Raw genomic sequence first — 20,765 nt, 5'->3', positions numbered from 1 at the left:
GGCTTTATTAAATCTGGCCCTTGCTGTTACTAGGCAGAACTAAATATTTCTATATCGTTAGCCCTTTTTTTCATTCACTCATGACATGCCACACATGGATGGATCAATGAGGATATGTGAACATTATCCCACTCCTGACCTCAGTAATGTTTTTAGAGGTTGACCTACATGTAGAGTCTACAATGAAACTGTCACTTTAAAGTATCAACACAATACATAGACAAGAATGCCTCAAGGCTTCCATCAGCCTCTAACATTCTTCTTAAGGTTGATGCAGGACATCCTAAGACCAAAATGTAGACAAAATGTCATCCAATATGTAGATGCCATATTACTGAGTACAGAAATTGAGCAGTAACATTTGTGTTTTAGGTCTTGAGGAAAAAATAGACTAAAGTTAAACTCCAAAACGTCAAGTTTAAAAGGACATCAATGTAGTTCTTGGGAATTAGAGTGTCAAATGTAGAAAGGAAAGTAGCCCAGATAAAAACACCTCTGTAAACTACTGTGACAGGTCTGAGACAAGTACTGCGGGGCGGGGGGGTTGGCTTCTCTAAACTGTAGATAGATTATGGTAGAAAAACTAAACTGTTAACACAAATGTTGTGGGCAATTTAAGGGGTAAGCAGTTCTAGAATGGTCTGAGGACCAAAAAGCAGATTTCATTAACTCAAAAGAGGACCTCATTTCTGTCCAGCTCTTGGACTGCGAGGTAACTAGTAAAGACATTCATAGTGCAGTCTGAACACAATGGAACCACTGTGATTGCTGTGTTGTTACAAAAAAAGCAAACGGGTACCACGTAGTGACATAATTAAAAATGAGGTTATTACTCTAGAGCACTCACACAAGTAGAAAAGGGACATGTGGAATGTGAAAAACTAGTTGCCATAGCACACTGAACTGCTAAAGCCAACATGTTATAACAAGTAATGCCTCACTGGTACTGCAAATCAAAATGCACCCTCTAAATATGTTCTATAAGGATCCCTGATGGAAATGTTTAGTGCCAGACTAGGACGCATTGAAGTAGGCCTCCAATGTGCAACATAAGGAACTCAAGAGAAAATATTCAAGATTACATCAGAACATTCTGTATATCAGCATAGGCATGAGTGTCCTGACTTAGAAAATTAAGAGAAACAGTCGAGAGCTGGTGCTTTAGCACCTGGAAAAGTATCTAATTGGTACACAGAAGGGGCATGATATTAGGCTGCACCCCAAAGTAAATATGTGATGGGATAGGCTACCTAAAACCCTGATGAGGTAACATCAAAAAAACAGGTTAACCTGGAAGGTGCTTAACACAAACAGCAGAACTAGATGCTAAAAAAAGGACTCCCTTACTCCCGCTCTGCTACAGAGATAGTGCACACACAGCGACAATTTTAACCTCTGATTGCCCCATCCGGGTCAGGTGTGGACTGATTACTGCTGATGGAAAACCTAACAGCTACCAGGACATATTAAAATGAAAAATATGGAAAGTGGTAAAAGCAGACTTTCCCTACACAGTATTATTATTATTAAGCTGAAGGTACACCAACGGTGATCAAAGCATGGAATACATGTTGACAAATTAGACGAGTTGGCTAAAGAAGGAGCTGTAGAGGTTGGAACAGTTACAACAAAATAAAAACAAAACACTACTGGCCTTGAATTATCAATGTCCAGCAAATGAAAAGCCTTACTGAAAATGTAAGTTACTTGCTAGAACAAGGGCATGTAGACAAAGACTCTTCAATGCTTTTACCTGTTCCTTCTCTACCCTTTACTCTGCATAACCAATTTTGTGTGAGCTTCTGCTCATACTACAAGGAGACAGTAAAACCATCTGTTTATCAATTAACCAGTTTACTGACTGATAGGCTGGTTAAGACATCTAGGATTCATGGACTTAACTATACACACCAAAGAAAAAAATGTGGCCTCTTATAACAAAAACGTTTTTCAAAAGGTTGCACATTATATTCCCTAACCAGAGACCAAGCCAAACGGTTTGAGACATAGAGAAATATCGTCAGGAGAACCCACAAATACAACAACAAACCAAGACTGAGTTATAACATAACAAAGAAGAAAAAGCTGGACTTGGAGGATGCTGTGAATTTTGGGTCTCTCAAACTGCCAAATACAGTAAGTCGTGTGGTTTGTGTTTTTTTTTTTTTTTGAAAGGCAGAAAGCCACCCAGAGTATACCAGTCCTTGTGATCAAGCCATGCTAAAATGGGCAAATCCTGCATTACCCACACCCAGTCAAGGATTACTGCTAAATTAATATAAACCTTTTATTTGTAGCACTTGGTGTACCTAATAGTCCTGTGGTATCTACAGCTATCCTGTGAACTGGTTTCACAATGAAAGCAAAGGCAACAAAAACATCTTGGGTATGTTCCAATCCTATCTTCTTTGTGATGTTGCAAGTCTTTAAAACTGCTCACATTTGCAAGAAGTGATTTTTCTACTTAACAATCTTACCCCCCTCCCCAAAATAAAGCATTCCATTACTACCAACAAAACATATCTGCGCACCATAGTCTTAATTTGCGGTTATTTCTTGCTACCAGCAATAAAAAGCTGACTTGGATCACCAATTGTGTGCTAACACATTTTTACAGACAGGATAGGCAAATTTGACTACAGGCATCCACACGATTATGGAAGACATCAACCTTAAAACCTCAGTAGATGGTGGTCTAATGTTTTTTACAACCGATTCAGATTTCTAAGGTAGCAGTTCTCAACCCCTGCAACCCTAGCATTAAAGATCAAGTTTTAGGCCAAGTCATTTTTTCCTTACTGCCTGCTAAAACTTGGGCACATAATTTTGCAGGCCCACGCAAACACTGCTTCCATCTTTAATATCTGTATATTCTTTTCTGGGCTGAGAGCTTATGCTGAACCTCTAATCTTGACTCTAATCTTGAGTTAAGTGCAGAAAAAATGATTAAGTCCTTAGTTATCTCTTGACTTTTAAGACTGCTACACTAATGCTTATAGGTAACATTCAAGTGAAAAATATGCCAATAATGATATTTTAAGTCAATAACAAAGGTACTTGCCTATAATCACAACCAAAATTTTAACATCCTGTAATTACTAATGTTTTCCAGAAATGACTGTAGGTTAAAGTAAAACTGAGTGCGTGAACTTCCACTTACTACTGTTTCATCTTGCTTGAGAAACAGGAACCAGAATAAGAAGCACAAGCAGGAGGTTGTCAAACACCTGTAAGCGGACAACAATTTTTATCAAGTGCATTTTTTAACACAGGCAGCCTACAACCATTCTGTGTACCATTCTGCCCAGAAAAGCAGGGCAACTGTGATTCTGTAAGTGTTGCACTTGTTTGAACTACTTTTGAACTGACTTTCCTAAAGCAAAACTTGAGCAGTTATGGTACTTTTCTTAAGATAATCTGGTGTCTGTATTCATTACTTATGTCAGGACCCTCTTCCTGTTGAAAGTCAAGCTCCTTCGTAAGCTGTTTGCTGTAGGCACTACACTTAAAATTCCAGCAGTACTTTCTGGACACTGGGTATAATGTGCGTTGAACTGAGAATTCACCTGGCAGGATTTCTCCTAGGCGGACCGTGCTCCAAATTTGCAGATAATGGTTACTTTAACAGAGAAATCCTCTTCCTCGGAAGAACGGTCTATCAAACTGAGGTTAACCTGCTGTTCAGACAACTGTCCTAGAGCATAAAGGAGGAGTCCTTAATTGCTGCTAATATAGCAACATTCACTTCATCGCACCCTGCTTACGAGTAAATGATGTAAGTCAGCGTTTGCATCCCCACAAAGACAAACTCAACGGACTTATTTCTGGGGAATTATACCTTTCTACTGCTGCTGATTTCAGGCTTACTACATGTAAATGTCAGCACATGTTTTAGGCCACTGAAAACTGTAGCAATTACAAAACGTTAAAAATCTGGTTGCGATAATATGCAAGTACCTTAACAAATACACAAAACATAAGTAGTGTTAACAAAGAGATAAATAAAAAAACTCTAAAAACATAAAAAATTAAACAGCATAAAATGTTAGGAAAGAAAAACATCTTAATTTATGTGAACTCATCACTCAGTCCAAAACACGTTATTCGGGCAGCTGACACAGTACTTCTCATGTTGTTTACAGTCACGTTAAAATAGTAATTAAAAAGAAGTTATCTCACATGCCAGATGTTAATTTCAATCTTTCCTACAGACTTTCACTCTTGTTGGCTTCACTCCAACACTACAAGCAATCTTTTGGGCAAAAAAAAATCTCAAACTGAACCAAAACTGCTCCATCACCAAAGCAGCTGTAATATCAGCATGCCAAGTTCCAAAGCAGTGGTTCCAAATATTTTAAATAAAGAAAACAACAGTAACAATTCACCTTCATATTCACAGCACCACAAAGAGAAATATTTACATTGAAAAGAACTTCTTCAAATAAATCATAAATGTTCAGGGTTTACATCAGTTAATTTTAATGTTTATAAATAGCAAAGTACACAATATCAAAATTAACGAATCCTGAAAAAAAATCACAAATCTACAATGAATGAAAAACTAAAGCTTTACTTTTTCTGATCACTATGAAAAAAAATCTAAGGCCTGACAGCAAGTTCAGACATACTTGGTCTGGACAGTGATACTGTTAGGGAATGTGCTTTTCATCAGGTATTGTGTAGGGTTGTCCTTAGCAGAAACTGGCCAGATCCCAAAAGAGATGCTCTCAGCTTAAGTCTGCCCTTATTCTGAAAGACCTGCTCTCAGTGTAAGTAACTTACTTCGGTGAAGGACCTATATATAAAGGGGTTTTGTTATATGGGCCAGATTCCAAAACACCTGCTCTCAGCCTGCTTTTAGTGTAACCGGTCACTTAAACTGCGAGCAAGTCTTTTGGAATGGGGGCCAAGGTTACGGTTAGCATACATTAGTAAGGTGGACATGGGTTGCGAGGGATTTTCACCCACCACCACCTTGCTTTTGTATGCTAACTGTAAAATCAACCCTACACAACACCTTATGAAAAATCCTCAACCCCAACACTACCACTATACAAGACATTTACATACAACAGTAAATCAATAGCTGTACCTAGCCCTTACAGTAATTTCTACTTGAAAACACTCACACAAATTCTCATAATCCTAATGCCAAAGCTTTTGGTATATCCACATGTTTCAGCATTATTAAACTACTCCACTTACCTGTACACAAGCAAACCTCATACACTACATGGAAAGTCAATGACATTTCCTTCATTCAATTTTTTGTGATTTGATAAAATAAACTGTAATATGCTAAGGGCATGTTGTCACAGCATACACTATATTTTTTGTACACATTTCCCAGATTTTCCCTCCACTGATTTTCCTGTGGCAATAAAGCCCAACTGCTTTTGCACTAAAAATCTTACAAATGCATTACTTACAAAATCCATTTAGCTGTCAGTTCTTAATGAACTCCATCATCTGAATACCACAAAGCCACTTAGCAAACATTGAGTTCAGTTAAATGTTATGCTTACATCTGGAAAAAAGAACTTAGAAAAAAAGTATGGTCTGCAGGAGAGGCGTTATAATTTTGCAGTTCTTTTCTGTCGATTTTAAAACCAGTGGCAATGCTGTGGTAATAGAATTTCCAAACATAAAGCTTCATCTAACCTCATCATCTTCTTCAACAGAAATGAATGGCATCAACTCCAGACTCATTTTATCACCATCACCACCAGCTATCTTTGCCCAAATCCCAACTGCTCTGGTCATGGAACATACTATCATATGAGATGCAATGACCTGAATAAACACACATTTTCCCTCAACGTTTCAAAAAAGTACATTTTAAAATTCAGGGACTTCTCTCATTCATCTTATCTGACTATTTCTGGTCTTTTTATAATCCCCATCTTTACAGTACAATAAGTGGAACTAACGTGTTGTTTCACCTACTCCCTTACCATAAAGGAGCAGTCACTTTAAAATAGGCATAAACTGATGTGTGTCCTTTAGCTCAACCATGCAATCTCCTAAGAAACTTAAAATGAACAAACACCCTAGTGTGGTGTCATTTTTTTGTATTCACAATGGGCAAACTGTGTTGCTGCAAGGTGACTGTTTGCATCCCTATTTTACTAATTCTCTGAAAAACTACTCTGATAATATGGATCACTATCAGGCTTTAAATTAATTTCCTCTGAGCCAAGTCACAGCCCTCCCACTAAATTATTCTCCTCCAAAAATGTGCCTGGAGCAGGCAACACAGAGAATATCAAGTGTGCAGACATACCAAGACGCATGGTAACTCAAAATGCAAAAACACAAAAGTATACCACAGTGAGAAAAAGGCATATACTCCTGCCACAACTTCTCTGATTACCCCTTATCCGTAAAATAATGCTCCTCAGAAATATGCCTTCCTATGTCCAAACCAAAAGCATAAAAACAGAAGCAACAAAAACAGATAGAAACTGTTCTCCAAATAGTATTTAAAACTCTCTCCAAATGGTCTTTAAACCTCTTTAAAAGAAAATGTACATTACCAAAAAGCAGCAACAAATATTTGAGAAAAACATCTTCCACGTACATGCTCTTACCAAAAGACAGTCTTAAGTGAGAACCGTGGTTCTGCCTACCAGCTCTCACCCTTATGCCATTAACACAGAGTCAAGCTTCAAACATTGTCTTCATACACTGACTCAAATCTTTGTCTGCTTGCTGGGCACATTCTACCTAAAAACCAAACCTTCACATTACCACAGATGCAATTATAATAAAGTGCTGCATTTCCTCAAATTATACATAGTATGAGATGCAATTTACAGAATATCAGCTGAGTTCTCACATGGCAAAACAAATCAAACTGTGTAATTGTTTGCAGAACAGTGATTAAATGCAAACATCAGAAAGAGCAAGAGAGTACAAAAAAGAAACGGGGAAGAATAAGGGGACTACAAGGTCTAAGAAGTTAATGTCAGGAAATGTGTCAAGTTTAAAAAATGAATAAGAATAAAGTTCTTGACCATCACTCTGCTAATTTGTGTTATTGCTAAACAATGCATTCGGACACTACAGTAATTATAATATACATGTCATTTAGGTACTGAATAATAAAACAGCTGGGTAACCATAGTGCATCTGCAATGTCCACTGCATGCCCTGAACGTCTACAATGCACTTATCCTGCTGAATGCTGTTTTCTAGATTGTATAACTAAAGCAGGTCTTCATTTAATCTGCAGCAAACAGTACATCACTTTACAGCCATTATATTTTGGAAAATGTTGCTTCATCCTTTGCTACCAAAAACAGCACCCTTTTGCAATGTTGTGCATGTAACTGTAGATAAAATGGTAAGGACTTCTGTAAAGCAGATGAAGCCCGTCACAACCATCATAGGCACATGCAAATCTTTTTCTATAGTAAATCAGCACTGGTATGCAGAACTACACTCGAGAAAGAGCACAGGAACCACAAATTTCCCCTCCATCTGGAAAGAGTCCCACAGTTTACCTGCACGCAAAGGTGAAACACACATCAACCTCTCCCATTACTGACCTACAGCCATTCTACTACCACTTTCCAAAATACTAGAAAAAATGCATTCATTCCTAACTATTTTCCCATCTTCAGAAAAACAATATCCTCACCATTACTCAGTATGTGGTTCCAGCATCACCACAGTGCCACTACTGCTCTACGCAGTTTAACTTAAAATGATAAACTCAGCAGCCTACTATCCTCCTCCTTCTTAAACATATCAAAAACATTTGACAGAATTTCATAACACCTGCTCTGTGAAACATCCTCTCTAGGGCTCTTCCATTCATCCCTTAGCAGGCTCTACAGGTATCTCAATCAGCAAACTCCAGGCTCTAAAACTGAAAGAGATCTCTTCCCCTTCTCTCTCTCTGTTACTGTCCCGTGGTGATCTATTCTAGGCCCTTTACTATTCAACATATTCAGTAATAACCTTCTCAAAGCTATCAAAGAAGTCTCCATAGTCCAATATGCAGAGGATTCTTACTCTCATATGTCCTGTATCAAGTCTACCACTGCTTGACAGGATGAACCAGGACTCCTTCTCTTCTACTGAGGCCTGGCTAGATGACTACCAACTACTTTTAAAAAATAAAAAAAAATTAATGCTGCTGTTAACTAACTCTCTGTCAGCACAGAAACATCACATCAGCAAATTATACCACGAGTGAAACAGTTTCCAAAACAAAGCTTCTTAGTGTCATAACTGATACTAACTTAAAATATGATCAAGGCATCATCTCAAGCCATCAAACTCACCCAAAAGCTTCCTCTACCAAAACAAACCTTCTCTCACTGACTACTCTATGGATTCTTTAGCAACATCTTACTTCTCCCTTCAGCATCTCTATGGAGTACCACTCCTGCTTAATCATCATTCCATCTTTAAAAAAATAAACTAGAGATTTGCTTCAATAAAATAACTAAGTTTGCAACCAAATAATTCAAACCACTGCTCAGCACTAAAGCACCTACACTGGCTTGAACTCCTTAATGACCTTACCTACTCCCAGACTGCATGCTGCCCATAAAATAATACACAAACCCAACACCTGCCTTCCGTTACAAAACATTCTCAAAAACTACTCCCTTCCTAGGAATTTCCACTCACACAATAAATATCTCCTGACCAGGACCAAGTCTCGTAACACGGCAGGTGACTCATTTTATTCAAACTATGTTGCTAAGCACTGGAACTCCATCCCACCCACCCACCCCAAAACAAGACAACATTACAAGTTTCAAGCAAATCCTAAAACAACACCTACCTTCCTCATGGCTGCGACCATGGTACCATCCATTCTGTTTCTCTTTCATTACTAATCTTTCTTATCAATCACCCTGACTCCAACATTTCTTATACATTGTCCCTTCTTCGCTCTTTATCCCCCAGTACTGCTTCTCCAACTAATCTATATCCTTAATTCTCTCCTACTAATACCCTATCATTATCCTCCTCATATCACCTACCTACTGTTATTTCAACTGCTCCGCTATCAGAACTTTTTCTTGATTTTTCTGCTTATACCCTTTAAACTCCTCCTCTATTTTCTGTTCCTGCTCTATTTACACCCAACATTTTTTATGTCAACATACACGCTAACATGTCTTCGATTTATGTACGATAATATTACTCCTAACGTAAATAATAAATGTCTTCACTATTATGTCTCAACTTTACCTGCAAAGTAAGTTACTGTTGTTCACTGTAAAAGTGTATTTTATAGTAAGTCTAAGGTTGCAGTACCTCTGTGCTCTCTGCACTATGAAATGCAGTGACTTAAGAGTTAGTGTACAAAAGTATCAGGGGTTTGACATGTGCCCCACTGTAAATATGCTTTAAAGGGGTAACAACAAGTTGTATAATTTCTTACTGGTTTAAATGCGTTGCAGTTTATATCTTGGAATTCCAAAGCAAGCAATTTTGTATCTCACATTTACTAGAGAAAAACAAGTTAGGAGTGGGCATAGTGGTTAAGGTGTTTTACTTCATAGACACAAAGTTTGGGGTTTGATTCCCACCTTTGAAGGGAAATTGGCTAGACTTAAAATGGCCTTCAACGGCAGCTAGCCTAGTACTTACCCATGAAACTTTATGAAACTTTATGTGGAGCTTTTCTCCCTGGACGTCTGCTAAAAATAGGAATTATGCCCAGTCAGACTTTGCCAGCAAGCAAAAGGTAATAAATAAAACGAAAGCATCGAAACCAAGTACAGCACCATGAATTCTGCCAATGTTATATTTAAGGACCAAAAAGCAACCTAACAAATTGCACCAGAAACATTTTTCTGCCTCACTGAAATCTACTTTTTTTCAATGTCTTTTAAAACAGGGTTATAAGATATTTTATTATATGATCCCATCCCTAATTCCCTACTCGCTCAAAAATGCTGATCACTCCAAGCCATACTGACTGTTCTACACTCCAACAGTTTAAAAGATAGAACTCTGCTCCTCCACCAAACCATGGCAACGAGTTCACAAATAAATGTGTTGGAAACATTCAAAATTTCAGATATCTGCAATAGCGATTTAGCATAGATACATTAGGGAAGTTTGTTTCTATCAAAAAAAAAAATACAGAACTGTGACTTGCAACAACACTTCATTGATGTTAAAATGTAAACTTCCAAATCACATGGGTTGAGGACTGGCATAATGGTCAAGGTGTTTGCTTCACAAAGATAGAGACTGAGTCTCACCAAGGGAAATTGGTTGGGCTTAAAATGACCCATAGAGTTAGCTAGCCTAGCGCCTAACTATGAACACAACTAAGCAGTTAAATGAGTTGCTTGCCAATGAATCAAACTTCTGGTAATTAAATCATGCAGTAATAACTGGAACCATTGTCAAAGCAATGATGGCAATCTTTTTGTCAGTGGATAATAATAGCCAATGACAGAAATTTAAATTTCAAAATGCAGGTGGCCAGTAGCACAATATAGTTTCACATTCCAGCAAGGTGGCCAATAATGAAAAAAAGCTGCAATTACTAAAACTATTAGGAATACATTTCAACAGGTCATAAAATACAGCATGCCAGCACATGCCCCAAGAGCACTGACCTGTAGCTCACTATGGCATACAAAGGATTAAAGCTATGAGCCATTTCAACAGGACACAAACTACAGCATGTCAACACAAGCCCTGTGAGAAGTAACCCTGGGGAGCACCAATACCTGCAGCTATGATCTATTAGTAGATTTCATTCTGTACATCTGCAGTTTGATTATTTTCACCTCCATCTGCCTACTATGCAACTCTACCTAACCAGACAGTGCCCAAAAAGTCCATGTGGATTAGTGTTCTATCCCAGTTAACAAATAAAAATCTCCCCTCCTGCAAATTATCTGCTAACAAAATCCTACAAACTTTAGTGCTAGTCTCACCATGGGCAAGTAACTACAAATTATCAACCATTTCAGTAAACATGCATCAGGACTGCAACAATAATATTCTAAACGTCAGGTGGACTGACACTTATAAACTGGGGCTTTTAAGCATTATATATCATAGTACATCACACTACTACTTAATAAGCTGATGGTCTTCTTGACAAGTCACCTTAATTATAAGACTTTGACAATAGGCAGTAAATATTCTTGTTTTATTGTCTAGTTATAATGACCTTTGTCAGTATCTAAGAATGGCCTTCCCCTGTAAAAACACCCAAATAATAAGGACATAATTTCGAAGGCAATAAGGAAAATGAACAGACAAACTGGCGCTTGTAAAACTGCACTACACAGAATAATCACTGCTTGTGCACGTTAACTATTCACAGACTTGCTATCAATTACATTTATTCTGCACATAACATTGCTTTACACACATTTATAAATACCAGTTACCTCATAATGCTATTTAAATCCAGATGCATTATTTTTTATTTCCTTTACTATAATAATGCCAGATCAAAAGGGGTAAGAAGAGAAGTCGCACCCTTGTTAGCACAGATGGTATATTTTTGTATCACGCGGATAATAATGAGGAAAGCCAAACCAAGGCTAACATGTAATTAGTATTTTTAATCAGCATAGCCTTTACGGTGCATCATAAACAAATGTCCGGTTTGTTTTATACCTTTCTGCTAGCGCAGCTGCTTAGGGCAAACGGGCAGCAGTCTGCGGTCTCCTAGACGACAGTGTTCTGCTGCAACCCACCTCTGTTACAGTGTTACATGCATTTTTCGCAGTTTACAAAGTCCCCTCCTCCCCTTAGACCAAGTGTACTCTTGCCGCAGAGCACTTAATCGCCCTACTCACCAGCCTAATTGCTGCAGAAAGGCAGTAACTGTGGCCCGTGGGTGCTGCAGGAAAGTCACGACCGTGATTACGGCTACACCCCTCTCTCCCATCTCCTCCCCCTCCCTCAAGGCTAACACCAAAACGATTAGGAAAAACTGAGCATTTTTTTAATTTTCAATTTCAACAAACTTTATCAACGGCATTAAGTATGCAGCCAAAATGTAACTATATTGCTTCCATGTTTTTCTTATTTACCGAGCCTCAAATGAAAGCAATAAGCATTACCTAAAAACTAAAGTTAAGTGCCGTGGCCACTTGGTCGATATTTATGTCGTATACCTATTCTTACGTAATGCCACGTAATTTACAAGTTCAGACACCTACGTCATACCAGTAGTGAGACGTGCACCTTTGCATGCGGGTAAATAACTGGTCTCAGTGTCAGATTTTAAAGTTTCTGACTTTTCTTACCAAGATTTAAAAAATATAAAACGCTAGACGAGAAAGGTTTCTGTATGTTGGAAAAAGAATGCAAGGGTGGCTATTTCAGCGTTACACAAGATCAGTACTTGGTGTGGTGAAGAATTTATTTGACATTTGTTGACCGGGATAGTCTGACTGGGACAGAGCCCTTTTTCAGCCGAGGACCGGGGAGAAAAGCTCCAGTATACAGTAGAATAATACAAAAATGCTGCTATTTACTCAATAGAAGAATGCAAAAATAGTAGAACACACATTTTGCTAAATACGCAGAGTAACGATTGTTAATTGCATATAAATAGGGAGGCAAGTGAGAGTTAACACAGATAGTTAGATGGCAGCTCTAAAGAGTTGTAATGGAGTTGGAGCAGATGGAGGGAAGCTGAGGGTGATATAAGTGGGGAGGGGGGTTGCAAAGTTAGTGAAGAGGGGTGATAAGTTGATAGGATTTGTGGATTTGCAAATGTGTCCCACGAGGAGTTGGGAAATATTTTATACATACTGGCAAGAGTTAGGTAAGAGTGAGCAGGTCTTGAGGTAAAAGGTAAGTGGTGGCGGTAAGGTGTTTGGGGAAGAGGGGGGTTTAATAGGTGATAGGGAGGGAGGATGGGATGAATAGTAGGCTGATGAAGGGAAGGTGAGAGAGGTGTGAAGAGACCAAGATGTGTACTAGGTTAAAGGGGGAAGGTTGCAGGGACAAGCAGTGAGGTGGGTAAGGTAGTGTTTAAGAGAGGTTTTGAAAGTATGGGTCTGGGGTAGGCTTCTTAGAATCAAGGGAAGCTTGTTCCAGAGGATGGCTGGAGAGTAGCTGTATAAGTTCTGTCCTGCACATTTGTTAGGTTTGTAAATTTGTAGCAGATGTTGATCTGAGCTCCTTAATGATCGAGTGGGAGTGTAGAGGGAGGCCAGTGAAGACAGACTAGGACAGGAGGATAGTTTGTTGAGAATGCAGTGGATAATGAGAAGCTGGGTAAATTTGAGGCGGTTTGGAAACTCAAGCCAGTGTAATGACTTGAGGGCCAGACTGTGGTGGGATATGGGTGGTAAGTTTGTAGCAAATCTAGCCACTTTGTTGTAGGTAGATTCAAGTTTGGAGAGAAGTGTAGAATGAAGGTTAGTATAGATTTGTGCACTATAGAAGATGTTGGGGAGAAGGTAGGCATTGGCTAGGGTTATTCTAGTTTCAGGAGTGAGAAATGTTTTATTTCTTTAAAAAAGACCAAGCTTTTGATGGGTTTTCTTTATACTGTGATGAATGTGAAGGTCAAATTTTAGTTGGTTGTCTATGATTACTCTGAGGAGCTTGGTATGGGTTTCTGGAGCTATTATAGTGTTGAGTGAAGAGATGGTGAAGGAAGATTTAAGAGAGAGGTAGGATTTTGGGAGAAAGAGTAGTAGTTTTGTTTTTTTGGGGTTAAGTATGAGAAGGTGTTGAGTTAGCCAAGTTTCGGTGTGGTTAAAAGATGTTTGTGAGGGTTTGTAGTTCAGTTGGATTATCAGCTATAGATATAATGGTAGAGTCGTCTGCGTACTGTATGAGGGATGACTGGGGACAGGAGTTGTGGAGTTCATTGGTAAAGTTGTTAAAAAGGAGGGGTCCAAGGACGGAGCCCTGAGGGACACCTGTGTTAATAAATCTGCCCCATGGCTTTCAAAAGAAACTAGACAAAAAATCCATCTCAGAAATAAATACTGGAATAAATCTCGTTTAACTAAAAACTCAGTAGACCAAGAAAACTTCAGACAACTGAGAAATGAAACTAAAAAAGCTATACTGTTTGACAAAAGAAACTACTACCTACAATTCCAGCAGATTCACCATAATAAACCACAAAAGTTCTGGGCGAGTATTAATCAATTACACCCAGGTCAATCCATCACACCAAATTCACAAGGCACAGATCAGGAGAATCCCAAGCAGACTGCTAATGCCTTTAATACCTATTTCACTGAGGCCATTCAAACTCTTGCCAGTCAGTTATCTACTCAGAACTTAACTATATCCAACTCTAACCCATCCCCTCCATTTCTGTTCCAGCCTGTCCCAACAGCATACATTCTTACCCGTATCCAAAAACTGAAACCGTGCACTCCTTCAGCAAACTACCCGCTGAATATCTACAAAAAGCAGCCAAATCCATCGCCTATCCCATTTCCATTCTCATCAATAGAACCATCAGTGAAGAACACCTCCCTAAAATTTGGAAAGTATCCCATATTATCCCCCTTCACAAGGGTGGGAACTCTACTGAACTCTACAATTACCGTCCCATAGCCCTACTTTCTCCCTTAGCAAAGATCATGGAAAAATGCATCCACAGACAATTGCTAGACTACCTAATCCAAAATAACTTACTTTCAAACTGTCAACATGGTTTCAGACCTTCCCACAGCAGTACTGCTGCCCTCCTTTTCCTTCACTGACTATATTAACAAAAACCGTAACGTCAATATGCTTTCCTCTGCACTGTTTATAGATCTGTCCAAGGCATTCAATATGGTAAATCACCAGATACTTATAAATATCCTCAAATCCTTGTCACTAGATGCACTAGCTATAAAATGGTTCCAGTCCTACTTGGATAACAGACAACAGGCTGTACTTTGGCATAACATTCTATCTACCCATCTGCCCGTTAACATTGGTGTTCCTCAAGGGTCTGTATTAGGACCTCTCCTGTTTTCTATATTTATCAACGACCTTCACCTAGCAATGCCCCAATCTACATGCATACAATATACAAATGATTCCACACTTATATGCTCAGCCACATCTATATCTGAACTTCACACCCTTATCCAAAATGTGTTTATCACAGCTGAACAATGGTTTACACAGCGCTGTCTCCTGAACCCCCAAAAAACTAAACTTCTCCTTTTTTCTCCTACTTGTAAGTCCCCCCCAATAGACTTCACAGTAACATCCAATAATGGTACTCTCATATCCCCTGATCCAACTAATAGGTATCACCATAGATAACAACCTTAACTTTGACACCCATATTAACAATACTCTAAAATCTGTTAATAGAAAACTAGGCTCTCTCTACAGGATCAAACCCTTCCTCTCTCCTGCATCTAGAATAACTATTGCTCACACCCATCTAATTTCTACTCTCCTCTATGCCTCACCCATATATACTAATCTCTCTAAAAACAACCTCAATAAAATGGAAAACTCCTACAATAACATAGCCAGATGTGCTACAGGTAACCCTTTCAGAACCCACCACTGTTTTAATCTAAAGCAGCTAGGATGGCTTGAATTACAAAATCAGCTTAAATTCCACCAACTGACGATTGCCAATAAAACTCTTTACCAACCTACCAATACCCATATACTATCTACCCTCATTACCCCCTACAACAATCTAAAGACCTTACGATCATCACGTAAACTTCTTGTAAATATTTGTAAATCAAACAACAAGGTGGGGACTCTCTTTTCTCTAATACTGTTGGAAAATCCTGAAACCTTCTTCCTAACGAACTTTCCTCTCTTCCCTCTATAACACTCTTTAAACCCAAATTGAAACTTTTCCTCAGAACACACTGGTTGTGCCCCTGTACTAAACCAGACTGATCAACTAGCTCTTCTTACTTGGTTCAACCTACCCTCCTCTTCTCTGTAATCAAGTTCCTTTTCTTAATAACAACTTACCTTGTCCTTCTATACTACTACTTACATCTTCAGAATATCATTAAGGAGACTACTTTTACTAATATATTGTATAATTTCAGCTCCTACTTTTTCTTTATGACTACTTCTATACTAATATATTGTATAATTCAGCTGCCATCTTTTACTTTATGATGTATTGCAACTACATTTTGTATTGTACTAATTGTATCTGTATATTTTGCACTATGTTATGAACGAATGACCTCTTTGATTATTCTCTGTACTGCACCTGCAATGTTCATTGTATGCATTAATATTTGTATATATGATTTTGTTGGTTTCCTCGGAGCTTATCAGCCCGGACCTCTACTGAAAATGGACATAGCTCCAGTTAGACTAGCCCGGTCATCATATGTAAAATAAAATAAAATAAAAAAGGAGAGGGAGCAGAGAGCCATTTGACAGACTGGTGCCGGTCTGAGAGGTAGCTGCTAAACCAAGAAATATTTGTTGGGGAAAGGTCAAGTTGAGAACGTTTTGAGAGAAGGATTGGATGAGAGACTGTGTCAAAGACTTTGGATAGATCTAAGAATAGACAAGAAATTAGATTGTTATTGTCTCTGGCTTGGGAGATGGTATTGGTGAAGGAGATGAGAGCAATTGAGGTGCTGTGGTGTGGAAGAAAGCCATGTTGGGTAGAGGTGATCAGGTTATGTTGTAGGAGGTGGGCCATGATTGTGTGTGTACACAGTATTGTAAGACTTTGGAAAGGGGAGAAAGTATAGAAATTGGTCAGAAGTTTGAGAGTTCTAAGGAATTGCCACCTTTGTTTATAGGAATTGTATAGAATTTTTTTTCCAAAGAGTTGGAGCAGTTGATTCTGTGATAGAATGGTTAATTAGGATGGAAACTGGGTATGCTATGGATGGTGCGTGTTTTAGGAAGAGAGATGGTAGGTTATCTGCTGATGAGGAGCAGGGTTTGAGCTTGAGGAGGAGTTTTTAATGTAGCTAGTAGGTACTGTTTTTAGGGAGAGGAGGAAGTTTTCCTGAGGTGCTGTTGAAGTCAGTGGAAGGTGGGGTAGGGGAGAATTTTGCATTAGTTGACTTATTGTGTTGATAAAATAGGAGTTAAAGGAGGAGGCAGTTTTGAGGGTTGAGTTATTGGGGCAAGAGTTTGGTGTTGATGGATTACCTGGGTGGAGAATTTGGTTGATAGTGCTCCAGAATTTTTTTGGGTTACTGGATTGTGAGGACTGAGGCTGGTGATAGAAATTCTTTTTATCTTGATTAATTTTTTTTTTTTGGTGAGATGTCAGAGTTCCCTGTAGGTTTGGAAATGGCATGGAGATATAGTTTTGGACCACAGTTTCCACCCAGAGTCTCTTTTTTTACATGAGAGTATGTGTTGTGTGTGTTAGCCAGGGGGAGTTGTGGGATTTGACTCTGACAGTACATGGAGGGGCAAGGGAGTTGAGTATGTTGAGAAAAGTGGAGTTAAAGAATGAGATAGCATCATCAAGGAGTAATGTAAAGATGGAGGTCCAGTTTATTTGAGAGAGGGTGTGATTGAATGTGTCAGGGTTAAGTGTGAATAATTTTCGGGATTCTTTGTATTTGTGGGGTTTGGGGATTTGGGGGGAGATTTGGAGAGTTGTATGGGGCAGGGATCACTGATGGAATCAAGTAGTGTTTCAGTGTGAGGGTAGAGGTTGGGAATGGTAACAAGTATCCAGTCAATGACAGGCTAGAGTTGGTGGATTTGTTAAGGAATGTGGGAAAAGAGCTGGGGCTGGAGCCATAGGTATATGCTGGTGGTGGTGGAAGGTGAGGTACTGTAAGTAAGCCTGAACTGATTAACACATCACCCAGTATAATTTCATCATTGGGGTGGTCAGATAATAAACCAGTAGAATCTGTTTGAATGCAGGGTATGTTGTCACCATGTGGTATGTAGATGGCAGCAACTGTTATGGTCTTGTGGGGATTGGGTTTAAAGTTGGCTATTAGAAGATCAGCAGGAAAGGAGGAGAGAGGTGGATTGGGTGAGGGGGTTAGGGTGTTGGACTACAGAATAGCAACACCACCTCCTTTCTTATGGGTTTTGTCTAAGAGGAGAATGTTGTATCCTGGGGTGGAATTCTTTGTCATAGTTGTGTGGTTTAAGCCAGGTCTCTGAGAAAGGGACTATGTTGGGGAAAATAATGAGTTATCAATGAGTGAAATTCTGTAATTTTGTTAAGGATACTATGGAAGTTGATGGAAAAGAAAGAGAGATGCTTAGGAGGATACTTGCCAGTGTTTGGGGGAGCTTGTGTGGTAGTGGAAAGAACAGTATGCTTAGCTTGTGGACCTGGGTTGGGGTGAATGTCATCAGAGAGTAGGAAGGTGTTGATTGAATGAGACAGGATGTGAGTATGGGTTCATTCATTTCAGTTTTACATGGTTATGGGAGATAGTTTAATTTTGGGTAAGTGGAATTCAGATAAGGAAAAGAGTGGGGTGATGTAGTGTTGGAGTGGTGTGCATTGGAGTGAGTAGTGTAGTAAGAGGAAGTTGAGGAAATAGAATGGAGGGTGAGATGAGTGTGTAAAGAAGTAAGATGAGAGGTGAGCAGTAGAAGGAGGGATAATAATATGGGGAGGGGAGAGAGCAGAGGTGGTCATGATAGTGTGCAGAGTAGTTAGGTATGAGCAGAGGTGATAGGGTTACAGAGATGGAGTGAAGAGGGGAGTGCGAGTTTGAGAGAGAATGTGGGGGTGGATAGAATACAACTGGAAGTGATAAAGTAAGTGTTAGAGGTTGGGGAGGAGGAAGGAGGGAGAGGAAATGAGAGGTTAGGGTTATGAGGAGAAGTAAGTGTAGGAGGGGTGGGGCTAGGTGGGAGGAGTGTGTTTTGATTGGATAAAGAGCAGGAAGTGGGGGGTGTTAGTATGTTGGCTGGGGAGGGTTTTGGTGGGAGGAGTGTGTACTGACTGGAGAAACAGAGCAGGAAGTGAGAGTGGGTGTGGTGCTTAGCTATAAAGGAAACGGATATGGGATGGGAGGAAATGGGGGTAGGGTAGGGGAGCAAAGTAAGCCTGAGTGTAGCGAGAGCAAACGGAGCAGGTTTGACCTGGATACAGCAGGTAGCCAGATATTAGAAAAACAATGTGTAGTGCAGCAGAAAGAGCTGGGTAAGCTGTCATAATGTTCTAAAAAGGAGAGTGTGGTGGTTCAGTGAGACAGCAGGTTAGCAGAGTACAGCAGGGCAGGTTTAAAGGTTGAGACTAGGTGTGTAGGACAGAGGAGGCTGACTGGGAGTTGGGAGGACTGGGGAGTGAAGATAGAGGGGATAGCAAGGGAAAAGCAGTTTAATAAGTAGAGAGTTGGTAAGTAAGGTCAGTGAGGAGGATAAGTAAGTGGTGAGAACTGTGAGGGAAGCTTGTTAGGTTATAGGAGTGTCTGGGATGGGGGGGAAGACAGAGGTCTGGTTCAGTGGTGTGCAGGTAGCCTTACAAAGACTAAAGATAAATACAGCTAGAAATATTTATCTACTGCTCATACTCCGCTGAGGTGGAAAAGTGTAGCATTGAGTCTTGTAACTTTTCAAGCAGGACTTCTTTTCCAGTGGGAGATGGGGGGTGATCACTTGCTTTGCCAATAGTGATCAGGACAGGCTTCCAACCGTATTTTGAGCAAGAGTCCTGTATAACAATCCCTCTCTACAGACTATTACAGCACTCTGTTTACTCATTTATGGCTGTCGCACACCACCAGGAACCAGACCTGTCCACGAGGAGGGCTAGTAGGGAATGTCACACCTCTGTCAGTCAACACATTCTTGCATTCCACAACATTCTTTGAAAATAACTTCAAAAGCATAATAAGATAAATAAATGTAAATATTTTCTGAACTATAAAAGCTATTAAAACTGTACAAACAGCAGTGTTATTTCTCCAAGACTTTTGGGTTTTTAATACCATGATGGGAATGGATCCCTTGCCTAGGTCAAAGCATGATTTAAGACAATCATAGTTTTTTTTCCAAAAATTCTATAATGTATTATTAATTATCACAAACCCAGGATTATAATTTTTGCCAAACTTTCACAAAACAACTTGTCCTATCTTGATAAATGAACAACATGGACATATATTGTTGGAAAGCTTTGGTTAACCAGACATATGCTTTCACATGACTGCAAGAAATTGTTCTCTGACTACAATGTTTATTTAGAGAAATATGAAAGCGTATGATTAACTGTATAATTAGCAATAGAAATAACACTATCTCTTAAGATGTGCAACTTAAAGTGCAAATATCAAAGACTTTTCTTCAGCACCAACCAATACATTGTAGTAGTTTGTAAGCCGCTTATTTTTTGAAATATTAAGTTGATATGGAAAATTTTTTTTTCATAATTAGTAAGAAACTTACAATATCCCAAGTACATTGTGACATTGACAATAAGTTTTCCAGTCTGTCATCATGGCATTTCTCACCATACCATGCAACAGCATGTAGGTCTCTCAGTTATGAAAGTATGATCATAAACATGAAAACATGAATAATAAGTGGCAGGCAAGTGATTAGTTTCTCCACTGCAGGACAGCCTAGACTATTAATCTTTGTGTCATTTTGTTAATAAATCCTTGCCCTGTCTAATACTGCATAATATTAACTGGTAATTCATTTAATTAAAAAAGCCAGATCAAATAATATCCGGACACCATTGGTGTTAACTGGAAATATACAACAACAAAAAAAGGCACTGTAGGTGTTTATCATACAATAGCTCATTTACTCTGAGCTAGTTACACCCTCACTCCCTCTATAAAGTGAATGGCCTGTTGGGAGTTTCATCTCCCACCAGACCATTCATTTGATGGTGGGAGTCACGG

The 20,765-nt window shown here is 39.1% G+C and overlaps 1 protein-coding gene across 4 annotated transcripts in view; it reads right to left on the bottom strand.

The window, feature by feature from the left end:
* Nucleotides 1-11,887, bottom strand: part of LOC122790335 (zinc finger protein 239-like) — a 1,358,627-nt gene extending 1,346,740 nt beyond the window's left edge. For 2 of the 4 annotated variants that reach the window (XM_044057854.1, XR_006362993.1), the window contains exon 1: nucleotides 11,799-11,887. The gene's annotated coding sequence lies outside the window, so the exon portion shown is untranslated. Of the gene's footprint in view, nucleotides 1-11,384; nucleotides 11,777-11,798 lie in introns of those variants that run through there. The other 2 variants (XM_044057857.1, XM_044057855.1) reach the window with 2 other exon arrangements.
* Nucleotides 11,888-20,765: the final 8,878 nt, after the last annotated feature.

Source organism: Protopterus annectens, chromosome 16.part0, assembly GCF_019279795.1.
Source record: "Protopterus annectens isolate FY-2018-M chromosome 16.part0, PAN1.0, whole genome shotgun sequence".
In the NCBI taxonomy this organism is placed as follows: domain Eukaryota; kingdom Metazoa; phylum Chordata; order Ceratodontiformes; family Protopteridae; genus Protopterus; species Protopterus annectens.
This window is presented reverse-complemented; position numbering and strand designations above follow the sequence as displayed.